The sequence below is a fragment of the Meleagris gallopavo genome, chromosome 4 (assembly GCF_905368555.1).
Source record: "Meleagris gallopavo chromosome 4, MGAL_WU_HG_1.1, whole genome shotgun sequence".
NCBI lineage: Eukaryota > Metazoa > Chordata > Aves > Galliformes > Phasianidae > Meleagris > Meleagris gallopavo.
This window is the reverse complement of record NC_139407.1, coordinates 35,368,800-35,381,617: the sequence shown is the minus strand read 5'-3', so window position 1 is coordinate 35,381,617 and position 12,818 is coordinate 35,368,800. Positions and strand designations below refer to the sequence as shown.

The window sequence follows — 12,818 nt, the reverse complement described above, 5'->3', positions numbered from 1 at the left end:
CCTGCACAACTATGGAGGGTGTGGATTGGTAACATTGTCTACACAATGAAAGAAAGAAAAAGTCTAGTTCCAGGTTCTAAGTAGCAGTTCAGTAAGCCTTATTTTCTCAACAGATTGTTTTAGAAATTTTGCAAAAACCAAACTAATAAGAATTTTCTACTTGCTACTAGCAAAATATACAAGATACCTCTCTCTCTCATGAATTTGACTCTCTCCTGCGGGATCTAGTAAACAACGTATGACACAAAACTCCTTAAGATCAAGAAAAATATTTCCATTAATCGCAGCAATCACTGGTTAGTGACCAGCCTTTGTGAAGTTCTGAACAGAACAAAGTTTTAAATTGTCCAATTCCCTATGCGTAAAGGAAACATCTGAACTGATTTCCTCATTTCATTCTATTTTGCAGGGCCTATCCATTCTTCTGCCTTTCAAGAAGTTGTGATATAATGCATGAGTAGTAGTTTAAGTGATTTTCATCTACCTATTACAATACCTAATGATCTCCAACAAAACAACATGGAATATCTACTTTTTTTTAATACATACAAATACATGTAATAAGATAATTTAATTCAATACTGGATATAATCCTCTTCAGAAAGTTGTTGAGAATTTATTCTGCTGTCCTAAGGACACAGAATCAGACCAATGATTTCTGTGTAATTAAATATGCACTGTCATATATGTGTAAATAAACGTACATATTTCTTTCCAAAACCAGTACTTTGCTTCAGTACTTTATTACATATTTATTCCTTTTTTCCTTTTTTTTTAATATAAATTTTTAGAAGCTGCAGAACAGTTAAAGACTGCATTTAATTATGAAGCAATAGAATGCCATTCAAAGATTTCCCACAAGTACATAGGAGTAGATATACATGAGGAAAGGATTACTAACAATGGAAAAAAAAAAAACAACAACCATAGCCTCTCAGTTTAAATTACAAAATTACACTGTTCTAAGAGTAAGGAATGCTGTCCAGTCTCTACTAAAAGCAAGCAACTTTTGAATCCAACTGTAACAATTAGGATGAACGCTACATGTGCACTAGAAAAAATAATGTACAAGTACATACTTTTGAATACAAGAAATTTTGATTATAAGAATGCAGAAATAAATTTTTTTTTTCCTCATTTCAACTAATCTCCATGAACATCTTTAAAGACAGTTAACAGTCCAGAATGATTTGAGGTCTTGTATATAGCAAGTGGTCAGAGAAACTTATTAGAAAAATACATATAAATATATTGTTCTGCTTACAGAGAAGCAAAATGGTTTCTGACAGGCTTTTAGCAATAATGGACAAAATATTCACAGTTAGGCCAAAAATCAGATATAGAAAGAAGAACAGAACTCACCCAACTAGTGAAGTACTCTGTCTTCACAGCACTCTTTCTCAGGAAACAGTCCAGGTCTAAGAGAAACCCTCCCTTCAGTGGCTGGCCCTTAAATGAGCCCAGGGTCACTCTACCCTAGGTCCACCTGTTCTGATCAGGTGGAGAGCACAGGTGCAAACAATTTGCCCATGCTCCCTGGGCCAGCCACACCCCTTCAGCAGGTGCTCAGTCACCAGTTCAAACCCTGACCTAACAGTTCCCCTACATATACCAAGTTCAACAGCCTATTTTTAATAATTTTATCCTATTTTAATAACACTGTTTTCCTGAACAGCTCTTCTTCCAGTGACAATCACATACATAACTTTCTTCCAGCTAACAAACACCGACACTTACATGTGGAGTTTTAGGGCATGCACTTTTTCCAGCTTCCTTTGAGCAAGCAAACAAGCAGGAAGTAATTGGCACCCTCTACTCAGCTGGTTTTCAGACCAGCTGAATACAAGCATTCAGAAACTTCTGTAGAATCTTTTAACAAAAGTTTTGTTAAAACTTTTAACAATTTTTTTTTTTTCTCCCTCAGTATAGGAGGTAATAAAACAGTATTGGATAGCAATAGGATGAGAAGGAATGGTTTTAACTAAATAGAGATTTAGGTTAGATGTTAGGAAGAAATCCTTTACTGAGTGGTGAGGAACTGGCACAGGCTGCCCAGAGAGGTTGTGGCTGCCCCATGCCTGGAGACTTTCAAAGACAGACTGAATGGGGCTCTGGACAGCCTGGTCTGGTGGGTGGTAGCCCTGCCCATGGCAGGGGGTCAGAACTGGATGATCTTTAAGGTCCCCCTCCAACCTCAACCATTCTGTGATTCTAAATATATTTCTTATTCCTAACAATTTAAAGCAAAAGCAGTTCTAACAGTAATAACTTGAAGAAGAAGTGCACCACAAAGTAAGAAATTAGGTTACAACTAGTTCTGGGTTCTGAAATTTGCTCTGGTGTCTCTGATATAACTTTTAATTTGTAATACACTGCACACTATTTGACTTGAAAATCAAAAGAATTTAGAGTGCATATTTCTATGAAAGCATATTATATATATATATATATATATGCACATTTCCCCTTCCCTAATGTTTTCTCTTAATATAATTATTGAAAACACATTTTAATATAAAGAACTGTTTTTTTTTTTTTATAAGAGACATACTCATCCTTTTTCTAATGTAGAAAAGCCACCATCTCCTAAAAAGTTCTCACTATAATTAGAAGATACTAAAATAAAAATACTTAGAAAATTTCTAAGTTTTCAGAATATGAACAACTGTTTTTTAAGTTATGAAGTGATATTCATCTTGCCCAGCCTTACCTGTATTATTTTACATTTTTCATGAGACATGTTCTTTGACTGAATTAACCAGATTATCAAAATAAATCTAACTGAAGTTTTTTCATAACTTTCAGATCAGATGCAAGAATACATGTGGCAGCAATATATAATCTGAGACTTCCATGAGTTCTCATATTCTCACAGAATCTCTGCCTAACAGTGTGAACTTTGAACAAGTACTGAAATTGCTCAAAACACTTTTAAGACTCATCCGTAAGATAAATGATATTAGCACTTTGCAACATAGGTGAGAATGAGGAAAAAATGCACTTTACTACTACCAAAGAACATCTGGTTTCCCAATAGAAAATTCCTTTCTCATTAGTTCTACAATCTTTTGAATTAAAACTTCAAAGAGATTCAAAATACTCTGACTTCCTGGTATGTCTGCTTGTTAGATAAGAAAAAAGTCCCTGCAAATGACTCAGATAAACTACTTGGAAAAAAAAAAAAAAAAAATCAACAATCATGAAATTCTATAGAGATGGATAAATTAGCCATGTTTTCTTGTTTGGATTAGAATCTCCATAAGAGAAGCAGAATCCTGAAGAATTAATTATATCACCAAAGCTTCAAATAATACCCCATTCATAATTCTATAAATCAATAAGAAGATCTATGATTTACTATTACATGGACATGCATTTTAAATAAATACATACAGAGAAAAAAGGATGTTTAAGAAATGAAAACGCACCATATGACCCAAGTCTGAACTCTGTCCTTGTTAATTAGGCATTTTCTAGCTGTTCATCAAACTTTCAGATACAACTAGTGTATAATCAATGGATATACAGATGGTGTATAGTCAATATACATATACCATCTGTATATCTATCCAGGAGCTTGGCTAATGTAATTTATATTGGAGCAATGAGAGAAAGTCACTCACCCTGTCCTGGGCTCGCAAGATGGACTCCAATGGAGCAGATCTCCAGAGAGATCCTTCCCCACTGGCAGTCAGCTCTTAAATGGGTCTAGGAGAGGTGGAGCCAGGCTCCACGCCTTCCTGCAGCACAGGTGATTTGCCTTCACCTGTGCTCCCATGGCTGACTCATTGCTCGCCTCAGGTGATCAATCAGAGGTTCAAGCCACGATTCAGCAGCCCCATACAACTAGCAGCACCCATTTTGTTGAAATTATCCAGTAGTCTCAAATCAATTAACTGAATAAACTAACAGGTCAAAATGGTGGGATCTCACAAGCTGAATTTCTGAAGGAAACCAACTTCAAAAAATGCATATATATTGATGGAAAATGCTAACTATCCCTTTCTTCTCCCTCAGCAAACACACAATATTATTAAGACTAGTGACATAGTAAATTAATCAAAATAAACTGCAGAAGGTATTTCCACAAGGTACTAATTTTGTTTCTACTACAGATGCAAAATATACTACCATCTGGCTTTGAAAAATATTATGCCTCTCCATAGGCTGCTATGAGCCAACCAAGACATTAAGGAATGAGTATTACTTGTTAACAGCTTAAAACCAAACAGGAAGAACTTCAGAAGAAGTAGGCAAACAAGAGCTATCATAAAAGCTTTTCAGATTACCTAATAAAATCAGTGGTAATTTTAAATCAGAAGAAAATAACATGTAGAAAACGCATGTACTGAAGGATAATTAAATAGAACAGTTTTGATCAATGATTGCTTATTTGATCACTCAGTGCAGAGTTAATTCTTGACAAAAAAATTCAGAGGCAGATTTTCAGCTTATGTAAATTCTTCTAGATCTGTCAGAGCATGTGACACATTTTTTTGAATCATGTCTTGACAACAACTTACAATTTTGTGTGTGTGTGTGTGTGTGTGTGTGTGTGTGTGTGTGTGTGTGTGTATAAAAGAATAAAACTTACAAGGTTTATTTGAGTAGCTCAGCACAACATCCTGAATCTAACAGTCTGTTTTCATTATCTAAACCATTTTCAGAAGAATGAGAAGTTTATCATTATCCCTTTAGATTGAGATCCTAAATGGAAAGTTAGGTCTATGCTACATTAAAGCTCTCTGTGATATGGACAAATAACATTTTTTTTTTTTTAATAGACACTGGTTTCTTGCTTGAAAAATTATATCAATTCTTTAACCATCTTTTCAACAATCTGTATCAATTCAATTTAAGCAACCCACAATAGCAATAGTTTTGTACCCCACTAGTCAGGAGATGTGTCAACAAATAACATCTCCCAAGAGGGGCAAAGATCTGGTCAGCTTCTACAGCTAGACTCAAAATTGACTTAGTCTACAAACTAATTCAAGACGTATTGTGAATTTCTGACATTTGAACTTCTCCTAATCAAATTGTAGAAAACAATTAAAAACAAAATAAATACTTTCACAGACTTAGGATCATGTTTTCTTGCCTCAGCTATACTTTATGCCACAATGATGAGAAGATGCCAGGCTAGTTTCAAAGTCCAAACTGTTATCTTGATTTTGTTTTACTGACCGTATTACAGCTACTTGACTGAGGGTACTAGGGTACTGGGAGGTGATAGTTTTGCAAAGTACACGGCTTTGGGAATTGAATACACGCACTGTAAATTTGGTTGGAAAAATAAATGATATGTCATGTAGCTTATCAAAAGCAGTCATTTTCTTGTAATATCTGTTAATCTCCTCAAAAAGTATTTTAGAAATCAGTAAACAATTTTTTTGTGCAAGCAGCAAAAGACAAAGTTTAATTTGTCAGAACAACATCCAGACAGATAAAAGCTGTCAGAGTTGGTTACCAGAAGCCTCATTTGGCAATATAAAACTCTGAAAATACAGTATCTCTTAATTTAATTATATCTGGTACTGAGGCTGCAGGTGAGGACAAACATACTTGAGTTGTGGTAACTCAGTTTAGCTTGAAAAATCTGAATAAATGCCTTCAGCTCAACCAAACAACAAAGTAAAACAAGCGATTTCAATGATACAACTATATCAGAACTCAGCATCACTTCTGCTGCAGCAAATACAGACAGGACAGGATTAAAATAATAACATTGCCCAAATTCACAATTGCACTGGTACAAACATAGCACTCACACTAATAAATACCCCAATCTGTAAATATTGTGTTCATTTTCCTGACTAAAATAGATTCAGCAGTATATACTTGGGAGAATTACATTCATAATAAGGAAAAAATATCTTGCTATTTTTGCTTGAAGAGCCAGCAATCCTTGGGCTTCATATAATAAGGTACTCAAGATTATACATCCAAATACCAAAAGCAGCAGGTGTTAACAAGAAAGACAAGAAATGAACACTAAACAATCAAACAAATCTGCCTTATCATGCATCACCAAGAGCTGGGGCCCTGTGAAATCCCTCTTTCCCAATGAGTTCATGAAGAAAAAAAAAAAATGAAGAAAACAGATCAATGGACACATTGCTACAAGGCTTGTGGGTTTCTTGTTTTGTTTTTTTTTGTTTGTTTGTTTTTTCCCCGTTTCTTTTCATTTCAGGGATGGGTGAGAGAGTAGGAACATGGTTGGTATTTCCTCTTTTGCCCATTTTTTTTTTTTTTTTTAAGTCACAGACACTTTATCTATTATCTACTTATTATCTACTTATCTATGTAGTTCCCCTAATTTTCCTGTACTGTACTCATCAAGTTGTTAGTACAGGCCACAATATTTTCCTTCTTGTTTTGGTTAAGACTTGGAGATTGACAAGGGAAAATTTTGAACACAAAAAATTAAGTTGATCTGAATGTTCCACAAGAGCAACTTTGATCATGTTATAAGTCATAAACTGTATTTAATTATATTTCTTCAGATAACATTTTTATACTTTTATATAGGTGGGGTGTATGCTTACTTTCCCCTAAAATGCCATAAAAACTGAAGCATGGCAGAATGTGGTCTTGATTGATCTTGCCATCAGTTGAATGCAGGCGTCTAAGCCTGCTGTGAAATAACCACTGGCACGACCTCAAAAAGCACCAGATGTACCATTTGCATAAGTAGAGCAATATATGTGAGCTATTTTTCCTGGGGTTTTTTTCCTCCCTTTTTTGATAAGTACAGATTAACAATACTAAATGATTTTGTTTACAGATTAACAGAAAAAATCTTCAGAATTTTCTAGGTGTCATTGAGAAGCTCACTAGGTAACTCACATTTGTGGAAGCACTGTGTTTCATTTAATTGCCTTGGGATGAAACTTACGCAACTTAGCTAATTACATTTGACCAAAATAATATGATGATGCTTGCAGTAATTCTTTCCAGATAGTCACCTGCATGCATGTGCTGCTACTAGGCCTCTCATCTCACTCTAGGGATGATCTTAGGTTGGGCAGAACTGGGGATAGATCAGGTCTGCATGGACATTCTTCTCTAGAACTCCCCTCCTCAGAGCATGAGCAGGACTTTATACCAAAAAGGAGGTTATCTGTAGCTCCAGGGCTATAGAAGACATGCAGTAAGCTACTATAAGAGTCTATGAACACACTACAAAAATACAATGCCACGCAGAATTGTTGGGTCCCGATTTTAAATTTTGATGTCCAAGACAAGCCAAATTTTAATGCACCTTACCTGGAAGAGGAATAAATATCTTTTGAGACAGGGTACATTTCCAACACCTAAAATAAATAAATAAAATTAACTAATGGCATGGTTTGTGTGGTACCACAGGAAAAAAACAACAACAAAAAGAAATACTATGGAAAATCTTTAAAGTTTACTAAGTGTAAATAATTAGATTACCCAGGCAGCAGAATACCAGATTAGGTTCTTCTCGTTTTAGCTAACTGAAGTCTGATCTCATTTCCCAACTAACTTTATTTCCTCTACAAACATTTCAGAGCAACTTTCTTCCAAAGCTGATTAAGATCTTTTGGAAATCCAAGATAACACTTTTAGCTGCAAAAGGCAATCAGGTCAGCTTGCATTATAAATCAGTACACTTATTCATGGAATCCATTCTATTTTATTCTTAATTATTCAATAAGAATGTCTAGCCTTTCTAGCCTTTCTTTTGATTGCTGTCAACTACTTTTGTACTGAATTTTACCATACTCCATTGCACAAACTAGAAAGTCTCAGACTTTCAGTCTCAGTTTCTGTTGACAGTAGTAGACAGTTTACTTAACCTCAGAAACCATATCTTCCAGAGGAAAAGTCTCTTAAGAACAGAATCACCTGTTAAGAGCAAAATCATACCCAATTTTTCTTTGCTATTGTGAAAGAAAAGTTTTCTAAGCTTCTACCTATGTGAATGTCTTTTCAAGAAAACCTTCTCCAAAAATACTCACTTTTGATTAGTTTTTTTTTTTTTTTTTTTTTTAGAATGACAAAACATGGAATCTGTATGAAGAATTTTATTTCTTACCTCATATAGTTTTTAAGAAGTTAAAAACAATTTCTGACAAATTCATGATAGATTTCCATTACAGAGTCATATCATAGGACTTAGGTTAGAACATAGTCAGGAAGATCTAATCAGAAATGTATTTAATATATAGTACATAAATTAATTAACATTTCTCTTATGTTCCTATAATGGTTTAAATAAATCATGGAGATAGCAAACATTCTTCTTGGAATTAACCATGCTTACCATATTCTAAAGAAAAAAAAAAAGTAATAATTTCCAGGTATCAAAAAATTTTCAAAAAAATGAATTTTAATTCTGGTCAAAGGTCAACAGTTCTAGAAGGTTTAGTAGGTGTATAATCAATGAATATACAGATGGTATATAGTCAATGGATATACAGATGGTATGTCTGTCTGTCTGTCCAGGAATTTGGCTAATATAATTTATATTGGAGTAATGAGAGAAAGTCACTCACCCTGTCCTGGGCTCGCAAGATGAATTCCAATGGAGCAGATCTCCAGAGAGATCCTTCCCCACTGGCAGTCAGCTCTTAAATGGGTCTAGGAGAGGTGGAGCCAGGCTCCACGCCTTCCTGCAGCACAGGTGATTTGCCTTCACCTGTGCTCCCATGGCTGACTCATTGCTCGCCTCAGGTGATCAATCAGAGGTTCAGGCCATGATTCAGCAGCCCCATACAGTAGGTAACAATAAGTTAACTACTGCTACCTTTTGGACATGCTCTGATATGTCTCTTGTGAGATATTCTGATTGGTGCTACGAGTAACACAGAGAACTTAGATGTAAAAAAGTTAAGCAGAAGTGAGCTACTTTAGAACCATCCCCCCAAAAAAACTAAACATGTGTTTCCACCTCTTTTCCAACAAACTGAAAAAATAGAATTGCGGATTATATAAGAAAAACAGCTAGTGCAAAAAGCCACATGTCAAATCAAAATTTTCACTGCTAACAATTTAAGGAACATTCTGTGTTTGTTCTAATGCTGGAATGTACCATAGGAGTGGAAACTGTTCTTCAGAGTGCATACAAAAGTAAAGCATACAGGAAATGCAAATATCAAAACCTAGCCTCTGTTCCATACAATGGATGACTTATGGCATCCACCCTAACCTAAAAGAAGTTGATGAAATACAATTGTTAGCAACACAGAAAAAAACAATAAAACAGTTTGGGGAAGAAGGGAAAAAAAAAAAAAAAAAAACAGTAAAAGAGATATTAATACCAAAATATGTTTATAATTATAAATATTTCATCTCAAGAAGTCATATCATCAAATATTTTTCTAAGTATTCCCCAGGGAGGCAAAAGTAAATCAGTGGGATTCTTCATGTTTTTGTGTAATCGAAGAGATGAGAAAGAGATAGACAAATGAAGAGTCAGAAGGAAAAGGCAAGTCTTCTGGCAGAAGTCTTACTTGGGAGGAGATTAAGGTGATGTTTAATGGGAGTTGAGGAAATATTAGAAATCACAGAAGTAGTGATCAGAGTAGAGAATAAAAATAGCACAGGACTGATGTAATTACTGCAAGTAACCAGGATGCTAGAGAAGATAATGCCCAGCCATACCAAGAAGAGGACTTAGACCACAGTTTAGGGAAGCCTGATGGAATGGCGGCTCTCCCACTTTCATTTCCCTAATGGACGAGGGTTCTCATAATCATGACTTCATTGTATAAAAACTTTGTAAATCTGCCTATGTGCCATTCAGATTAAGGTTTGACTAATTTTTCCAATCCCCAGAATTACAAAAGAAACTGAAGTTAACTTCACATAGATTTTACTTTCCATTATGAGCTCAAAAAGATGCTAAAACTCTCTTTTGAATTCCTAAATAAATTTATCTTGGAAGGAATACCTCTTATGTATTTTGGAAAACTAATCAGCAATAATCAATAAAAACAAAAAATGTATTTTAAGGTTTTAAGGGACTAATCAGCCTAACTATAAAGCTCAAAAAAAAAAAAAAAAAAAATCATTTCAGAAATAGTTTACAGTAATAGGAAGCACAAGCTGTAACTATGCTGAGTAGTTGAGAAACACTGTGATTAAAGGAGAATTTGCTTTCTATTGGGCTCATTAGAAGTGTAAGTATAAGGAGGAAAATTATATTTCAGTTTGTAGTAATTGCATTTTGTTGACATCTGATTAGTCATGCTGGTCTTAAATGCTGACAAGGCCATTAATAAGCTGGGAATTAATGAATGAGGTAATCTAGAACGTTTCTGAGTAAATAAATCTTTAAAGTAATTATCCTCTATAATGTCATTTTAAGACAATGAAGATAGCATATTTTACTGATAATGCTTTTTTTTTTTTTTTGTAGAGTAAAAATAGAATGAGTTTTCCTTGATTCAAAGAAACATCCTTAAAAATTACTAAAATACCAGGTACGTTATGCTTTTTTTGGAAAAATACTGGCAGGAATTAATAAGTAAGCTAAATCTAATAGCTCTTACATCTCTACAAAGTGCCAAAATAATCACCAACTGGATGTTATTTTTTTCCTACAAAATGACAGCTTAAAAAAAATAAACAACTGGAGGGGAGGAGGAGGTAAATGGAAGATTTTTTGTGACTTAATAAAATACAAACATAATTGTTTTACAAAGAGTTATAATAAGGCCAATTTTTGTATATTCATGCATAAAAAATTCCAGTAATATTTGCCAAATACAATATCACACTTCAGGCAAAGTACTCTCTGGAGCAGGTAGATGAAGAAATGTCAGACAACAGTAAACTGAGAAAAGTCTTCATAATAAATAAAAAAGGAAATAAATAAGCTTGTGTGTTGTTTTTTTTTCAAATTCTAATAAAAGCATGTCCCAAAATGTTACCTTCATGTGAAGTACTGAAAAGGGGCATGTTGACGTAAATGTAATGATTACTGTATGCTGTAGTTATCACTACATCTAATTTCAGTAGCTGTTCAGAGAAATTTCCATCTTTCAGAGATAGACTGTCCTTTTAAGGGTAGAGCAAAATTCTATGAACAGTGTCTTAGTACTTTCTTTCTAGTGAAACAACAGCAAAACCACCACTTTATGATACTGCTTTATGATAAGAGAGGACCAATTCCTTTATTAGTAATCAGAATAGGTAATCATACGTGACTTTGAAATAGAATTAGCTCTAACCCAATGAAAAACTCACAGCAAGAAAAGCAACTTTTTAAATATCTGGAATGACTAACCCTAACATCAAAAACACCAGTCTTAGACTATTTTTGCCAGTAATTCATGGATTTCAGAGAGATTTACAGTAAGTTTTTAATGAAGATTCTTAGCATTCTGTCTGTAGCTACCTCTGCAGTTTCAGAAAGATTTGGGTTTCTGGTGGTACTCTCCATATAGACCTGCTGCCATGAGCAGAGTATGCAGTTATGTATTTTCACATTACCTCCCCTCTGAAATATAGATAAAATAAAACTCCTTTCCCTTTCATTTTGATTCAACAGACTGCAATTTCTTTTACCACAGTACATTTACCTACCACTGTGAGTTACCATCCAAGATTATGAAACTAGTTTTGATAAAGATAAAAACAGATTAGCAGACTTGACTTGAAGCTGTTTGGCCTCAGGACTGTGGGGGGAAAAAAAAGTTTCAATTCTTAACTGTTAGTTACGTGAAAGGAGTTTTGTATGTATCTGAGCTCATTCAAATCTTTGGCATTTGTCAAGCTTTGGTTATTTATAGGGTCAGGATTTCATTCCAAATATAACCAGGCAACTTTTGCCTCAGGCTTTGATAGACCAAGATTTCTCACTTGGACTTAAAAGCGAAAGACTCATGTAATGTTAATCACAACAACTTGAATGAGAAAGCAGTCTGAAAATAAGTCTTCTAAGACGCAACTTCCCATGGGGTTTCCTGACAAAATGCTTAATATTTCTCAACTCATATGGAAAAACACTACTCAAAATCACTTCTTCCTGGCTCAAGTAGGAAAAAGTTAACTGAAATCAAAGCATATTAGAAACCATAAAATATTAATGCTCTGGATTTCTTTAGCAAACTTTTTCAGTTTTGCATTATTAATGACAACTAATTGTAGTTGAGATTGCTGCAGGACAAGCTACTTTTACTTTTGCTACAGACTTTATATTTTTAACTATATTTTCTTGTAAAATCCAATGGAGCCCTGGCAAGATTTCATTATGTTGTCTCACATTCTTCAGTCTTGGCTGAAAACTGATAAATAACACCAATTCCTTGGGGGGAAAAAAATAATAATAAATCTAGACATGCCTTATAATTTTTGTGTAAAATCGAAGAAGAATTTTTACTTTTAAAATATTCTTGCATAGGCCACATTCAAGGAACATTAAAGCTAGTTTCAGTGTTTTTCAATATCAAGAAATATCTCACAATTACCACTGCCAATATTAAGGCACACAAGATCACCATAACTCTGCAGCATTTTAAACAAGTTGGATTCTTTCTACAGAAGCCCAATATCAACAGAAACTGCAAGCTCATGCATCTGATCTGAGACATGTAATAGACGATGAAGAAAGTGATTTGTTAGCTACAAGTATGCATATTTTCAAAAAGAACCTCTCAAAACTGACTCTGCAATGACTTATTTTTACAGAAGGCTCAGAACATCTTAAAAATTTTAATTCACTCGCATCACTCCGGAAGAAACAGTAATACACTGTTTGTACACACATTAAGGAGCAACAGAAATACACTGCTATATTCTTAAGGCCGCAGAAAGTCCGAAGAAATGCATAAACTGCTTGAACA

General features: G+C 34.3%; 1 protein-coding gene across 7 annotated transcripts in view; it reads right to left on the bottom strand.

Annotated features, from left to right (window-relative positions):
- LOC104910714 (uncharacterized) overlaps positions 1-1,476 on the bottom strand; it is a 288,940-nt gene extending 287,464 nt beyond the window's left edge. For all 7 annotated transcript variants that reach the window (XM_085222846.1, XM_085222850.1, XM_085222849.1 and 4 more), the window contains exon 1: positions 1,363-1,476. The gene's annotated coding sequence lies outside the window, so the exon portion shown is untranslated. The remainder of the gene's footprint in view (positions 1-1,362) is intronic.
- Positions 1,477-12,818: the final 11,342 nt, after the last annotated feature.